We start from the raw sequence: 17974 nt of genomic DNA, 5'->3' as shown, positions 1-17974 counted from the left end.
TTTTTGAGCATCATGCCACATAGTTCCTGACATCGGAGGCAGAACTCAGAGGCAGATGGTGGGTGAGCCACAATCCCAACTTCCAGATCACTGTTCCACACAAGGACAATCTGACAATAGGAACATCTCACCGTGCAGCGGGTGAGAGTATTCTATTTGCACTGATATTAAATTTATCACTTCTGTGCTAAAAGTTTCCATTTTAAGTTTATAAATTATGTATAAACTTCAAACATATGCAAATATGCTTTAAGGTATTCGTAATGAAGGAAGGTAACAAATCTACAATGAGGTACCATTTTTATTAAACTGGTTGAGGGAGATCAAAAAGGTTCACAATATACTACGTGGTTGAGGTTACAGGGAATTCTTATATATTGTAGGTTTATAAATCGATGTAACATTAAAACATTAAATAAATAAACACTGCTACACTGGCCCTATAACTTCACTACTAAGAATGTGACCCATTGGCACATTCATATATGAAAGTAGCTATGTACGTACAAGTCAAATCATTACAGTTGGGTTTTTTTATTTTTGTTTGGTAATAGCAAAAGCTTAGAAGAGGCAAAAATGTTTTTTTTAATAGGAAACAGTGTATGAAACGTTTACATAAAGAAATACTGCACACAAAGAAATGTCACCTTAAATTACTGCTTTAGAAAAGTCTCCAAATAATATTTTAAGTGAATAAAGCAGGTTGTTGAAGAGTATGTAAAGCATGTTACTAATTTGATGAAGTAAGGAAAATCAGACACTGACGGAGAGATGATTGCACATATATGTATGTGTGTTTAAATATGCATATATATTTTGCGCATATACACACAACACACACACACATACACACAAAGAAGACATAAGAAATTGCTAATAGTAGTTGCCTTTTGGTGTAGGGGATTACATGGTTAGGAAACAGGGGAAGGAGAAATACTTAATTTTATCCTTTTTTGGATTTTGTACAAGGTATTAGGGCTACATATTAAAAATAATTTTTAAGGGGCGCCTGGGTGGCTCAATCAGTTAAGCAACTGCCTTCAGCTCAGGTCATGATCCTAGGGTCCTGGGATCGAGCCCTGCATGGGGCTCCTGCTCACGGGGGAGTCTGCGTCTCCCTCTTTCTCTGCTGCTCCCCCTGCTTGTGCTCTCTCACTCTCTCTTTGATAAATAAATAAAATCTTTAAAAAAATAAAAATAATTTTTAAAATAAAGATAAAATAAACAAATCATTTATTAACTACTTTGGGTATAGAGGCCAGAACTAGGGATTATAGAAAACAATTTCATATACTATGCTTCCTGCCTTCCTCTTTGCTTTAACTATTAGTATGGCCAAGATAACAGAAAGTGGGGACTTCTGTCAAGCATTTCACATGTATTAGAATCTCTTGGGCTCTTCAGTGTAAAAAATTACTTTCAATTCAATTTAGGGCTTTAAAATGCTAGACTTAACAATGAATGCCATACTTCCTTAAACATTTCCGGCAAGCACTACACTAAAATCTGGGGTGAATGCTGGATAATCAGTGCTTCTAAGGATCCTATGCCCTATTTCTCATTTTTCTGAAGGAAGTTGCCAGCAGCTCGCAAACAGAGTATTTGCTGTTTCATTTAATACTGTGCCGGTGTTTGTTTTCGTGTTATATATGTGTATACATACTTTCAAATGACATTGCAGAATTTGGCAACAAAATGGTTTACTTGTGTATAAAAGCAACATTAAGGTCTTTTTGCTGCTACACATACTGGTTTTTAAAAACAGAACAAAATAAGCATTAAGCAACTCTTCCTCAACATAGAAGCAGCAAAAGAATTTAAACAAACATGATAAAGAAAAATAAGATGGCAATATTAAAGGGGAAATTAGTCATGATACTTGTTGAAGACATTAAAGCAAACTTTATTCAAGGGGAGTCATGAGGTAGATGTAGGGACCACTGCGATGGGGCAGAGAGATTGGACTCACTTCTGAATACAGCATGGGCAAGTGGGAATTTATCATCAAGGAGCAGGGAGGGGTTCAACGGATGGAAAATTACTAAGAGGGAACATCAAGGGCAAGGAGAGATTCTGATTACACTGACCAAACAGGATTGTTGCTGAATACAGGCCGGGGTGATCAGACATCATGGGGAGGATGGAGGAGGAGGATAATCAGATATGGAAGATGGAGTTGGGGGTTTCTTACTAAAATGGCTTAGCAGGGTTCTTTCTACTGGATTTTACCAGAGAAGTTTCAGGAACCTAAAGCAAAGAATCTTTGTCAAAACTTCTTTTTTGCAAGGTAGTAAAATTCTATGGTCTTTTTGATATTAAGGAATTAATTCCTACATATAAACAACTCTCTAAAAGCAGATAAATAACTAAAGATACCGGACTTTCTAGAACTTTTTTTTTCTTTTTAAGAGCAAAATAAGGAATGGTGTCTTCCATTTATTTATTAAATATAATTCAAGGAATTTATGTAACTTTTCAAGGTCTTTTAAAATGTATTATATTTTTATGTCTTAGTGTTTTATGAGTCCCCAAATAAGTGTTAGCTATAATTGAGAATGTACTTCTAAGTACAATACGTTGAGCTTAATTTCCGTTTGACCAGCATCTCTTGCAATACTACCCATTGCTTCCTTCTTTGAATCACAGAGCTGTTTAACTAAATGTAATTGGAAGAATGAAACTTCAACCTACTTTGCTTCCCTAAGACAAGAGACAAGGTAAAAGAATGATGCCTTACCTAAAAGCTTAATGAAGTTTTTGAATTTTTTTGCAAGTTTTAAATTAATCATTTAAAAATTTATTACATTTTTAAAAACATGTTTCTTCTGTTTGGTTGTTTTTAAAGCTAGATCAAGGAGCAGGCATGAAGGTATGTATGGGCCAGCAGTTTCCAGTAGGGTATTGTTTTCCGGAATTAATTTTCCTCAGTAGTTGCACATCTGCTTAGGGGCGTGTGTGTGTGTGTGTGTGTGTGTGTGTGTGTGTGTGAGAGAGAGAGAGAGAGAGAGAGAGAGAGAGAGAGAGAGATAAAGGAGTTCTGGTCTGAACACCAAGCATTTTTTAAAGTGAATGAGTCCTACATAACAAAGGTGCTGCCTTGTGAAAAGAAGTGGATTTTGAACCAAAATGAACTTCTGTGGGTAAGAGTGGAAGGTTTCTCACAGTGAAGGTCTGAAGAAGGTGCACCTATAAGCAGGGCAGTGAGTGAAAGGGTGGGATAAACTTTACAGAACCATTTGTGAATAAGCTATAAAAAGCAATATTAGCAGCCAATTCTGAATATATTTTATGAATATGGTGGTTTTCTTTACTTTACCTCAACTATTCAGTATATCCAGGATACAACCATGGCAATAAAAGTAGACCTCAGGTCACAAAAAAACTTCAAGCTTTAATATAATATGTAGATTTGGCATTTCATTATTATTTTGAAGTAAAGCAGAATTACAAGAGGCCAAAGGCCAGTGCAAGAGATAGAGAGAGGATAAGTACTGCATAAAGTGAATAAATATAAATTGATATAATTTAACCACTCTTTGTGACTAAACTACCTAGGTATTTGTGGCAAAATAATATTTACTTTCTTACTTGTCAGGCAGTTCACATCCTGTGTTCTTCGACCACCTGATTTTGGGACTCTTTCTAGCAGTCTACACCTATCATACATTATTGCTAAATGGACGCAAAAATTTCCCACCAAATCCTTCTAAATTACCGTAGATCAAGTTACCACAAGGACATTTAAGAAGGACCAAATCTGAGGGTTGGACTTATCACTAGACACAAAGATGTAATTATTTTGACTACTTTGCTAATTGTAAGTATTCACACAAAAGCAAGTAAAAAATTAAGGAAACCATTTAGACGCATTCCACACCAAAGTGACACTTTCATTCTAAATCTCTCATTCCTTTTTTGTTGTAAAAACTTTTGGTTTGATTTAATTTGATTCATCAAGATAATTAAATTATTAGGCATGCTTTCTGGGGTCTTAAGGGGAGACAAAACAATTGGAAGCGCCCTGACACCTTCCACACTGAAAATGCAATGGTTGCTAGATAATTCGTATACAATCCATGAAAATAACATGACAACACTGATATACGATAATACAGAAAATTCACCAAAGAGTAACCTCAGGTTTTGGTTGCATATATTAATTTTTAGACTTTGCAAATGTTTACCTTTTTAAATTTGGCAAACCAAAAAATTATAACATACAGTTATCTTCAACATCTCAGGGAATCAGTCATTTTTTAACACTAATTTGTACCTGACACAGATAGTAAGGATGTCAATTTTATGCTGAAGACTTTGTTTTTCTGACTCCCTATGGATCAATACTGAGACTGTTCCTAATTTTACTTATGTACTATACATGGATTGTATCTTTCTTCTAGTCAAATACAACTTTTACTGACATTTCTGGGAATAAAAGAGTTAAAAACATTTCCTAATAGAACTACAGTGCTTGTGACTGCAAAGCCAAGGGCCCTGAGTAAAGTGGATAAGGGCAAGGGGAGCTATTTTGAAGGTAAATAGAGAGAAAATATTTTTTTTTTTTTTTGAGAACAGTCCTTTAATGGTCGTTTGGGGAAAGACTTTTCTTACTAAACAATTTTACTAAAGATGTGGGGTTATCTGCAAACATCAGATTTATACTTCTTCATGGTGTTCTTAGGGAGAAAATTTCTGGCAAGAGTCTGCATAGAACATGCCAATGACCCTTAAACATAGTGGCCAGACATCCAGAATGGTCAGGAGTATTCTTAGTCAATACAGACCCCACAGCCTATGGGCCATTTGCATCAGGGAGCAGCCTGAAAACACCAAGTGGGGCCACAAAGCAGAAGGTTCCCAAAAGTCTCATGTTGTGGGCAAGTAACATTCTGAAAATATTTAGAGGATTGTTAAAAAGTACATATTTTCTTTTGCCACCCAAGAGAATTAAAAAAGTAAATAATAAAATCTTAGAATCAGTTGGTGAAATATTGGGTAATAAAGAGAGCTTTGGGGATGGTTGCAGCATTTTCTTCCGGTTCTGCTAGCTCCCTCATCCTTCTTTCTTTGGTGTCCCCCAAATCCTTTCTTTTGGGAATTCCGTCCACACTCAGTGGCACTTGCAGAGCTGTAGTCATGTCCCCATAGCTCACCAATCACAGAGCACGGTACATGAAGCACGTAAGGCCACCTTGAACTCTACTCCCAAACTTTTCAAATTATAGGTAGACTCTTTCCCTACATCCTAGATGACAAATTCAAAGGGTTTGGAGTTTGGACCTGAACTTGTCAATGGCTGTTTCCTGCTACATGTGAGAAGGATAAGTATAAAGAATTAGAGATTAGTAAAAGCTAGAGGTAGACTAGTGATGGCAATGAAATACTCTTTGAGGCCCCGATACCCTGATCTCTTTCATTCTATGAAGATTCCTCTCAACTAAACAAGCCAATAAAAACCCTTTTAGCTCAAGGCAGATTGAAGAGAACTTGTGTAATTTTCAACCGAAAGAATTCTGATTCATAGAAAGAACAGTGTGTCAGAAAAAAAGAAAAATTTTCCATAAAAAAGGAAGTTATCAAATTTACAAATATTTTATTATATATGAGAAAATCAGTTGGCCATAAAAGAATGTAGAGAAGCAAAACAAACAATGCTGTCATAAACTGAGTCACTTATTAAATTTAAAATAACCCAATAATGCAACTGCACATAATTGTTGTCTTGCAAATTATTTAAGTAGCACACATTCACAATCACATTATACTATAGAAGAGCCATTGCTATATGAAAATTGAGGTAGAATATGGCTATATTTGCTTCAATGATTGAGATGTGGGTGATTCGTATGTGAAACACAATTTATAAAATTTTTAGAGATTAAATTTTGAAAAATTTTAGAATTTAATATTGTTGATGCAAATATGTCCCATTTTATAATAGATTATCTAACCAAACCATATCAAACTAACTTAATAATAAGGAAGGCAACTAACAGCAGGATATGACAAGTAGAAAGAACAAAGCAAATATGATCCACAACATGTAAAATCCAAATTTCTGAAGCGCCATTCCTGAAATTGAGACTAACAATACTCAGTAGAAATGTTGCAACATTGCCAAGAATTGCAGATTGTAGAGCAGCCTGACTTTTTAGTAGGATATATAGAGTCCTCAACAAAACCTTCCAACTTGCTTCTTTTAGTTCACAGATAATTTATTATGACTTTTAATTGCTTACTAGATAACTATAAGATAACTATAAGATTTTTAATAGCTTATGTGGTAAATGTAGGCTCTTATTTAAAAATAAGAGCCTACAAAACCATTTAGTTATACAAACAAAAAAAGCATATATTATAATCAATTTCAATTCATTTGGTTAACATCAATTCTGATGGAGCTAAAAAAATAATTTTAAAATATTATATTAAAAGATTCTCTTAGAGGGTAGAAGAATCAACTTAGCTCAGAACCGAACTTTTCCAACAAGGGCTTAATGTTCCTATCCTTTGGACAACACGAGCTATTCTTTGTTCTAAGAACTGACTCATCTAACCTTTTGCCAATCTGGGATGAGTTTCTCAGAATCACAATGAAGCAGACCTGACATAAAGTCTCCAGAAATATTTTCACTTGTGAAACCCTGCCTGGACAGTTTCAGTTAGAAGCTTTGAGGCTAATCGTTTTTCTAGTCTATGTCATTCTTGGTCCCCATCCAAAATATGAACCCACAGAACCTAAACCTACTTCATCTCCTACTCCCTTCCCTTAATGAAAACATCACTAAGGTTCCTACTAAAGCACTTTCCCCACCCTCCTTCTCTCATTTTAAGTTTAGTTATATATCTGATTTGTAACAAAGTCACCCTATTCTCTCCCTCTTTCCTCTCATGCTCTCATCTGCAAACTCTGCTTATGTAAATCTAATTTACTCTTGGATAATCAGATTCTGTATCAACTCTTGCAGAACTCCTTCTTTGATTCTCATTCCTTCATTGGCTAGGTTACTCTTTTAATAACTGTCTTAACAGTCCATGTCTACCATTTTTATACTTAGTAAAACTGTGTTGTAATTGCTTCTTAGGTTGCACTGTAGACTATAAGCTCAGTGAGGTTAATAACTATAATACCATATTCATCACAAAACTATTTTTAAAATAGTTTGAATAGAGTTGCTTCATAAATATTTGTTAATGGATAAATGGTGGAAGGAAGGGAATAAGAGAGGGAGGAAAGAAGGTGAAATTGAGCAAAAATAAAACAATGGACACAGAGGCAGAAGAAAGAAAATGCAATGTAGTTATGGCATTTGATAGTAACAAGCCTCAGTACTAGCTTCATAACTGAAAAAAAATATCGAGAAAACGTGCAACTCTTTGCAATCGACCATTGAGAACTTATAAGGGATGTTGATCAGAAGAGGAAAAAATGATAAGGAAAGAAACTCAAGCCATGATTAGAAAGGCACCAGTCTGAGGAAGGTGTCATATGTGCATTCTAATTAATTATGTTTCAAAAGCAAATTTGACTGAAAATAGATTGAAATGTATTCTTCTCACAGTATTGTTGTAGTAGTTACATATATAAAGTCCTGAGTCAAAGAACATGTTTAGCTAAAGAACACATTTTGAATTTATAAACCAGAAACATCTGAAACAGAAATATCTAAAATCTCCTTGTAAAACTCCCTGAGTGGTACTAAAACTTGTATTGCAATGCAATTGCTCCCACTTACATGGGTATTTGAAAAAATAACTCCAGTTGGGGAATGATCTTCACCTTGAATATGCTATGCAAGAATTGTTCATTTATTCCAGGGACTGTTTCTGTGATATAATGAGTTATTTAATCAATGTAACATTTTTTTTCAAAACTTTATGTTAATATATATTAAGTTTTTTATTTTCCTTGTTCCAATTCTATTAACTATATTTTTTTATGATGTGAATTAAAAATACCACCTTAGGGTCCATGTATCCCAATGTTCATAGCAGCATTATCAACAATAGCGAGACTGTGGAAAGAGCCCAAATGTCCATTGACAGATGAATGGATAAAGAAGATATGGTATATGTATACAATGGAATATTACTCAGCCATCAAAAAGAATAAAATCTTGCCATTTGCAACCATGTGGATGGAGCTAGAGTGTATTATGCTAAGCGAAATAAGTCAGTCAGAGAAAGACAAATACCATATTATTTCACTTATATGTGGAATTTAGGAAACCAAACAGATGAACATATGGGAAGGGCAAAAAAAAAAAAAAAAAGAGAGAGAGAGAGAGAGAGGGAAGCAAACCACAAGAGGCTCTCAACAATAGAGCACAAACTGACGGTTGATGAAGGGAATTGGGTGGGGATGATCTAAATGCATGATGGGCCTTAAGGAGGTCACTTGTTATGATGAGAACTGGATATTATATGTAAGTGACAAATCACTAAATTCTACTCCTAAAGCCAATATTACACTATATGTTCACTAACTAGAATTTAAATAAAAAATTTGGAAGAAAATAAAAATAAAAATACCACTTTTAAAACTGACTTATTTATGCATTTTTATACTATCTATTTTCCAAAAGGCAACCTGCTATTTCTAGGGCATTATGGCAAACCTTTCACTGGAAAAACTCTAGTTTTAAAATACTAGAGTAGCTGAAACCATTGCTATATTTGGCTAGTGTTAAAAAATTTACCGCTGTCACTCAACCATTTACACTACTTACTATGGACTACTCAGGTTAATAATTTAATAGTTTATGGTTAATAAAATACAGTTACTTTAAAGAGGCAAATTAGTGCCAGAACAAGGTAATTTATCTTTCAGATATTAGACATGAGAAGATAGTTGTAAAATAAGGCACAATGAAAAGGTATTCACCTTATAAATACCTTCTTTTTTCAATATATTGTCTTTTCCTAGGACAGTACAAACTACCTTTTTGAGCAACTGGTATGAGTCTTGTTTCAACAGCACAACATACAAATTCCTAGAAGAACAAATATATCAATGTTTAAATACATATTTCAAGTATTTAATTCATACTGTTGGGGAGCAAAATTTTTTTCTGTATAAGGTTCTTCTAGCTAGACCAAGAATTACATTTACAGAAGACAGTTTAACAGGATGAAATCAAATTTAATTCCATACATAGGGGCAATCCACAGAGACATGAAATTCCAAGACAGACAGGCAAAATGAGGTATATATGTCATCCTGAGCTAAGAAGACTGGACTAGGAATTTAAAGGGGAGTTAGGCTATCAGCAGGAAGATGAGAGATGTTTGGAAAACAAAGGTTTCCCTTTCATGCAGTTAAGTTTCTTAGGGAAAAAGGAATCTCAGTTAATAGTTCTCTTCCCAAGTATGTGCTCTCCTTTCCAATGTGAATCTAAGCATTTGAGAGGACACTGAAGAACTTTCTCTAAAATTGCTGGGTTTTGACGACTTTTAACTCAGAATAATCAAGTGTCTCATCTTGGGGCAGCCTCCCTTGGCCCCTACAATGTGAATTTTATTTTCTCTTAATATAGTTGTTTTCTTAAAGTGTTGTTTTGTTCACAAATGAGAGGCTGTAGATGTAGCTAAATTTTCCCCAAATAAGAACATTTAACCAAACGTATGTTAAAACTATTTTAAACATTTCTGACACACCCACTTGCCATTTTTTAGGTTATTCTCTTTTTTAAAGATTTTATTTTTCTTTATTTGAAAGAGAGAGACAGAGAACATGAGCAAGAGGAGGGGCAGAGGGAAAAGCAGACTTCCCACTGAGCAGGGAAACTGACCTGGGGCTGGATCCCAGGACCCTGAGATCATGACCTGAGCAGAAGACAGTTGCTTAACTGACTGAGCCACCCAGGCGCCCCTTTTAGGTTATTCTCTTATGTTCAAATGGAGTCATATCTCTTCATTAGTAATTTCACTGTGTTTTGATAGGTTTTTCTTTTCCCCTCTAGGCCTTATTTTCTTTTACTTTAATTTAGTGATGAAATGTGATTCATGTGTTACTTATTATTGTCCCAGTGATATTCATAGGACGTTAGGAATCTAAGCTCCTACTAGTTATTATCTGTGATAATCACATGTTATCATCATTTAATATACAGGAATACATAATTCTCATGATAGCCATATTGTAATCTGTAATGACAATGGAATGCTTATGTCTGATAGGAAGAAAAGAATAAAGTATCAGGGGTAGAATTTGCTGAAGCAGCAAGGATCATAAATCGAGGAGTACTCGCTTGTTAGTGGCATGGCCTATTAGGTGTCCTGACTGATCCAAACTTTTCATCTGAGTATAAACAACCAGTCATTTGGTTAAACTATATCTGTTTAAAAGTATCAGTGAGCTAGAAAGCAAATAACACTTAAGGGTCCAAAATGAAGAAAAAGCAGAAAACTAGAAATAAAATAGAGCATTAAAACTGTTATTGTCCTTGAGATGAAATTGGACTTTGGATTCAGGGCCTCACAAGGCATAAAGAATCGGAGAAAAAGTCCAGGGCTTGCACAAGTTAAAAAATCTGCAGGAGACACTCTCTATGAAGTCAACCTCTCCCTGCACAAACTGGAATTCCAATGTAGTGCACACATGATATATGGGGAAACTATAGATAAATCCAATCTATTAAACCACTGCAAGGGAAATTGTCTGGCATATACTTTGGTGCCGAGTACGAGAGCTAAATGGGATTCAACATCAAGATTTCTAACCACATGGTGGTTCAGCAAATTTGCTAGGAAAACTCATCTAGGTGGTAAACAATCTAACAAAAACAAAATAAGATAAAACAAACTAAAAAAAAAAAAATCAAAACAAGAATTTAAAGTGATCAAGGGGATCCACTTCCAACATGGTCAAGTAAGCTTCCCCCAAACACATCTCCCCTGCAGATAAAAACTATTAACTAGAAAAAAAAAATTTGCAAAAACAAAAAATGAATTGAGGGCACTATAGAGCAAAACATAAGGCAAGTTAATTCTGGAGGGGAGTTAATATTCAGCAAAAGAGAATGACATGGGTGAGTTATTCATTTTTATCACCATTAGCCTTTAAGCTTTCTAAAGATGATACTGCAGAGAAGCTAAAATTGTGACTGAAAGCCCGCAGTCTTTCCAGCTTAAAGAACTAGAGGACAGAGTTCAGGGCAAGCAGAGCCAATGCAAAGTGAGGAAAGAATAGCCCCAAATGATTAACACTGATCGAATCTTTAGGTGACCGCTGAATCATGTGTAGACTCAAGCTGAGCCATGTGAGATAGACTCAAGCTAAGAAAAAATAATTTACCTGAGATTTGAGTTGTGGACTAAGAAATGGAGTTTGCAATTTGAGTCTGTCCAAATTAATTGTCTGCTACAAAAAGATTTCATCATTCTTTAAAAGAATATGAAATAATCCAAAATCTCCACCATGTAACATTTACAATGCCCAGAATTAAATTCAAAATGACACAACATATGAAGAACCTCTTTACAAGAAAAAAAAATAATAATAATGGAGACCAACCACAAAATAACTTGGATTTGGGACTTGGTATACAAAGATCTTATAGAAGTTGTTATGGTAGGCTTGGTGACATAGGGGAAATGCTTATATAAATGAAAATCTGGGAAATTGTAGAAAATAGATATTGCAAAAACTTGGTGGACTGACATTCATTTTGTTGGTGAATAGAGAACCTAAATTAAAAAAAAAAAAAAAAAATCCAGGTCTCAGTAGCAGGAATACACCTAGCACCCAGATCTTGGTTTCAGTACCATTTTCCAATAAAAGGAACCAGAGCTCCTTGGAGAAATGGCTGATTCTAGGATTTGGAGAATCTTATAGTGTCTGAAAGCAAGGGTTAAAAAAACAAAAACAAAAACACCCACCCTTCAGTAATGTGGTATGTCAAGGGACACAGAAACCAACTGAAAGAGCTTCCAATGACTAAAGCAAGATCAATTTGAGCAACAAAATAAATAAAGTAGTATCAGATTGCAACTCAAATCATGAAATAAATATCTATGAGTTCATATGGATAAAAATACATGACTGGACAAATATATAAATGGGAACGAAGAGACAAACTTCCCATGCAGGAGAATTTCAAATAATTTTTTTAGATCTTCATCTTCAAAGAAGTAGAGCCCCTTAGTGTGGGCTGCATATAGTGTTTTCCTTCCAAAGAATGTAGTATGTGCATAGGTGAGGCGTTTACGAGGTACAAACTTCCAGTTATAAAATAAATAAATCATGAAAATGAAAAATACAACATGGAAATATAGTCAATAATAATATAGTCAATAATAACATTGTATAGTGATAGGTGATGACTATACTTATTGTGGTGAGGGTTGAATAATAATGTATACAATTGTCAAATCACTATGGTGCATACCTGAAATTAATATAACACTGTGTGACAACTATCCTTACAATGCAGAAGACACTGTGTATTTCAATAAGAAAGATGAACAACATACTAAAAACTGAGATCATAAAATTATGTTCATTTTCACTGTATAGAAAAAGAAGAAATTAGATCTTCTCAGATCAGACCAAGTTGAAAAAAAAAAGAGAGACCCAGGGACAATATTTTAAAGTACTAAAATAGGCTCAATTCATTTAAGTTGTAATTTTTCTCATTTCCTCTCTTGAGATCATCAAATGTAAATGTTTTCATAATACCTTTTGTATTTCCTCTCCTTTTTACCATTACTGCCAACACATCATCTCATGAAGTTGATGTCAGTAACAATAATAATGATTAAACACTTAACCACAAACATGAAACAATGCTATGCACTTCACATGCAATGTCACTGTTACTCGTCAAGGTATCTTTCTAAATAGATTTGGTTTTATACCCATTTTACAGGTATTCAAACACCTAAATAATACTTATGTGTTAAGCATAGTTTTAAATACTTTTTAAAATTTTATTTTGTTTAGAGAGAGACAGGGAGAGTGTGAGCAGAGGGAAGGGAAAAGGGAGAGGGAGAGAACCTCAAGCAAACTCTGGGCTGAGCACAGAGCCTGAAGTGGCTTGATTTCAGGACCCTGAGATCATGACCTGAGCAGAAACCAAGAGTAGGATGCTTAACTGACTGGGCCACCTAAACCAACCTGTGCCCCTAAACACTTTTAATAGATTAACTCATTAAACCTCACAACAATCCTATGATATATGTAGGGGTTTTTTTGCTTTGTTTTGTTTTTTGTTGGTTGGTTTTGCCATTTGACAAGCAAGGAAACAGTTACAATGATGCAAAATAACTGAACTAAGGTCATACAGTGGGTAAGTTCTAAGCTAGGTTAGAAGTATTTTATTTTTTTTACTTTTGTTTTATAAAAAGTTATGTGTTCAAATTTGCTGACCTTTTCTGTGATGGTGAAAGACTATCAATAGAATGTGCCCTGGCAGATATTTAAAGAAAAACAAAACAAAACAGTTAATCTGTCCTTTCCAGAAAACAAAACAAAACAAAACAAAAACATTTATTGATGGGAGAAAGAACAACCACTTTGGTAGAATAAACTTCTGCTACGGAAATAACATTTTAAAAATATTGGAAGTATTTTCATTGATGTGTGATTCTATTGGGAAAAGAAGTCTGATTTTTGAAAACAATTATGTCTGCAAAGATAAACTTGAAAAACAAATTGTCTAACTTCCAGTCTTCCAAATGAAATAGTGGGATTTTGGAATCATCTGTTTTCTAAAAGCTAATTTTCAAAAAAGGTCAAGTCATGATTCTCATACACATATAAAAATGAATCTGTTTTTAAGCTTTTAACACATCAGTGAGGAAACTGGTGAGATGTTGCAACCAATTCAAAGGAGAATCCAAGAAGGAAATACGTTTATAGATTAAGAACACAGAAAGGAATGTGCAAAAGGAGGGAATGCTGATTTTTCCATGGCAGCAACAGAGATAGGAGGCTTGGCACCACGCAAGTCAAAATTCATGCAGCATGTCTACAGACATACATTGTTTTTGTATTGCTACCAATTATCTATAACTTAAGGAATTTCAAAATAGCTCCCATCAATCAGAATCAAATAACTTGGAAGTGTTTGCTATGGACAATGCATATTTTCCAATGAAGGACAAAATCTCCCCTACACACACACTTTTGTAAGAACAAGATGTTGTTTGAACTGTTAAAATAACGTATAATACATTGTTTATTTCATGTATAAAACACACACAAAAAAAACCCCAAGACTCAAAACACTTCAGCTAAACTGATCCTATCACTGACTTAAAAATTCAGTAGTTGGAGGGAAGCCTGGGTGGCTCATTTGGTTAAGTGTCTGCCTTCAGCCCAGGTTATGATCCCAGGGTCCTGGGATGGAGTCCTGCAATGGGGGGGGAGGGGTGGTCCCTGCTCAGTGGGGAGTCTGCTTCTCCCCTTTCTTCTGCCCCTCTGCCTGCTTGGGCTCTCTCTCTCTCTCTCTTGTTCATTCTCTTTCTTTCAAATGAATAAATAAAATCTTAAAAAAAAAATTCAGTAGTGGGGCACTTGGGCGGCTCAGTCTATTAAATGTCTGACTCTTGGTTTTGGCTCAGGTCATGATCTCAGGGCTGTGAGATCAATCTCCACATGAGGATCGTGTTTAGTACAGAGTCTACTTAAGATTCTCTGTCCTCTTCCTCTGCCCCGCTCCCTGCTTGCACACACTCTCTCTCTCAAATAAATAAATGAATAAATAAATAAATAAATAAAATTAAAAAAAAATTGGTGGTGCTCCCTGCTTTCTGCCACTTTCCTGCTTCTGTCATGGCTCCTCATCTCTCTGTTGTGAAGTCAACACAAGCTTTCCCTCTGTGAAATCTTCCATGACTGCTCTAAGGTCTCTGAGGATTACTCGTCTCTCTGTAACCAGGAGCCCTTCTTGTCATTCAGCAATGAAACAAATATATGTTATGTTGTATCATCTATGCATCAACCAATTGTTCCTCCTTGCATTCAAATCATTGTTTGTGAGAAACCCATGTGTGCATTAGTACCCCTTTGAAACATTGGGTTTAGTCATAGTTCTTTGATCAAAGGAAAGGTCTTAAATGTTGGTGATGATAATGCATTTGATGTCTAGATTTTTTTTTTAATTAAGGAAACATGTGGCACTGTTATTAGGCCTGATGAAATTAGCTTCAGGAAGTCCTAAAAAATGACCTCTCTTAAACTCACGTTTTATTTAGAAATGTCAGGTAATATTTTTCAGACAGGAACTAATGTTCCATATTATCTTGTTAGTGTTCACCATTAATCATAGTCTGCTTCCGTGATAGATTAAAAACTCAGTTATTAGCTGTCTGAAAGTGGATTAGTCAAACAAACTGACTTGAATCAATGTTAAATAATGTTTAACAAAAATAACAATGATAGCTAACAATTTACACATGAATATTATTACTCATAGCAAGGCTAAGATATGGGAGAATCTATAAGAAAACACACAATATGAATGAAACAAAAAGTATCTACAAAAATAGTTGGACTGTATAAAGTAGGTCATAATTATTCACTCTCCTTTATACCTTGATAAGTCATCTTTTTATCACTTCTGTATATATTTATATCTACTTCTGTACATACAACTGAGGCCAGGGATTTAAAATAAGATCACTTGCCCCCCTGGACAGTACTAACAAAACATTTTTCATTCTCCATTTCTACTAATTCTACTTTAATTATATCTATCTATGGTTTTTTTTGCATTTTTCTACATTGCTAGATAGAGTACATATTTTTAAAAAAATATTTTATTTATTTTTCAGAGAAAGAGAACACAAGCAGGGAGAGTGGCAGGCAGAGGTTGAAGCAGGCTCCCTATTGAGCAAGGAGCCTGACAGGAACTCGATTCCAGGACCCTGGGATCATGACCTGAACCAAAGGCAGATGCTTAACCAACTGAGCCACCCAGGTGTCCTAAATAGAGTACATATTATTCCTATTGTAATCAGATATGATTCTCCATTTTTTGAGAGTTTATAAGAGCAAGACTACCGCTTCCTGTTTTACTCATTAATGGATTCATAGTTCCAAAAACAAAATTTCTGAACCCCTTACTTGACTCAGTCACAACTCAATCTTTTTAAAGTGAAGAAACATTTGCACCCAAAGACAGGATCTCATTTTTTAAATTGTGGCAGAATGCAGAAAGGATCTCAGAATTCTCGTGATTTTCAATTGTCACCTGTGAACATAAAGATTATTTCCTTCTGCACTGGGTATTCTTCTAGCCAATACCTCCAGGGTATAACAGAGGAAGAAGTAGCAGAGATCTTACTAGAAAACTAAAACATAATTGGAGAAAATCTAACCTATAGTTGTTTGGGATATGAGGGGTAGAGAAGAATTCAAAATAACTAAGTGAAGCTTTATAAATCACTTAATTTTCAATTTTAATTTCAGGATCGTAATAACCTTATTCCTAGCCTGATCCAGAGAGTTGAGAAATTGGGCTTCATAATGAGGTTTGGTTACTTTTTTGTGGATTGGACCCTGTCTTTCATTAGCTTGTTGAAGATAAATGAGTTAAGGTTTAGTTTGTTTAAGATGAAATTAATGTCCTTCTCTATAATTGCAAGGGACGGTGAAGTAGAGTTAAAAATTTATATTCCTTAAAAATACGCCAAGTCCCACAGTTTTTTAAATGAAAGAATGAATTTGGCAAGACAGAAACATATGTAACTTCGTGATATGAAAGTGTTAAGGACATTTTTAAAAATGCCTAATTGCATCACAGTAGCTTAGGCTCTGAAATTATCTGGCTCATTAAAAAATTAAGTCTTTTTAATGGAAGCCCAAGACCAACCAAATAGTCTTTTTTTGTGTATCTTTATTCATTCATCTGGCATAAAATTAAGAACAAAAGAAACTTCTTTGATTAATGACCTCTGCTAATCATTTCAGTAGAACATATGAAGACATTTTTTAAATTTTATTTCACTAACAAATTAAGTTTGTGTTAATCATAAGTGTCACTCACATGCAAATTATGCATAAATATTCAGGGTGATCTATATTTTATCAGTAGTAACAGAAAGCTTGCCAGTCAGTGTGGCTTTAAACAAGCAATTAGTGCATAAGTTATTAAACATTTTAAACAAATGGGCTGCATCAAACCCAAATTAGGAGAGTTCAAAGAAATTTCACAGCATCATGATTGCACAGGTTTCTGAACTGCTGAGAATTTCTGCATCCATAAAAGATAAAATATGTTAGTTTTACATATGTTATAATCCTTTTTTTTCAACCCTGGTCTCTTCGTAATCATTTTTGAAGACTATTATCATTACTGAAGACTTTGCTGTCATCCCTTTTCTGATGTTTGTGACTTCTGGGAATTCAGGTAAATAAGGAAAGTCCAAGGGGGTTCAACTTCTGAACCAGAAGGTATAAAGCAGGATTCTTCAGACCTTCCAATTAAACCAAGGTTATTTCTCTCAGCTGAACCTGTAGGACTCAAGGGAGGCTGGAGTTTGTTGAATGGTAGTATTGTATCAAAATCTCACAATCTGAGGTCTTATTTATAGTTTCCTTTAAAAAAGAAAAAAAAAAGCTCGATTCAAGACATCGGCTTCTTGTAATTCCTTGGGAACTCTTACTTTTAAGAGTTGCTCATCTACTAAGAAAGGACCACCAAGGACTTGGGCTGAGAAATAGCTAATTGAGTCAGTTCCTCTAATAGCTGTGGTAATCATATAATTTATTGCTCCAAAATGGGACAGTTTTGAAAAATCACTGACAAAATGCAAGAACTCACTGCAGTGTGTGTATTAGTTGGCAATAGAATGAAATCAAGACAATGTGGACCAAAAGCAAACAAATAATTCAGAATAAACAACAAGAATGATGAGAAGGCAAGGATCTAGGAGTAGGACCAAGAAGCTGCACTTGTCATTATTGGCATATTGCTTTAATAATATTCTGGTGAAGAAGAACAAACAAAAAACAAAGCAAGTTGCAGCC

The 17974-nt window shown here is 34.7% G+C and overlaps 1 long non-coding RNA gene across 17 annotated transcripts in view; it reads right to left on the bottom strand.

The window, feature by feature from the left end:
* LOC123789238 (uncharacterized) overlaps positions 1-17974 on the bottom strand; it is a 685069-nt gene that overhangs the window by 191076 nt on the left and 476019 nt on the right. The window lies entirely within an intron of this gene.

This window comes from Ursus americanus, chromosome 3 (genome assembly GCF_024610735.1).
Source record: "Ursus americanus isolate L20-20 chromosome 3, mUrsAme1.1.p, whole genome shotgun sequence".
NCBI classification, from domain to species: domain Eukaryota; kingdom Metazoa; phylum Chordata; class Mammalia; order Carnivora; family Ursidae; genus Ursus; species Ursus americanus.
Note: the sequence above shows the minus strand (reverse complement) of the source record. Positions and strands in the feature narration are given on the sequence as shown.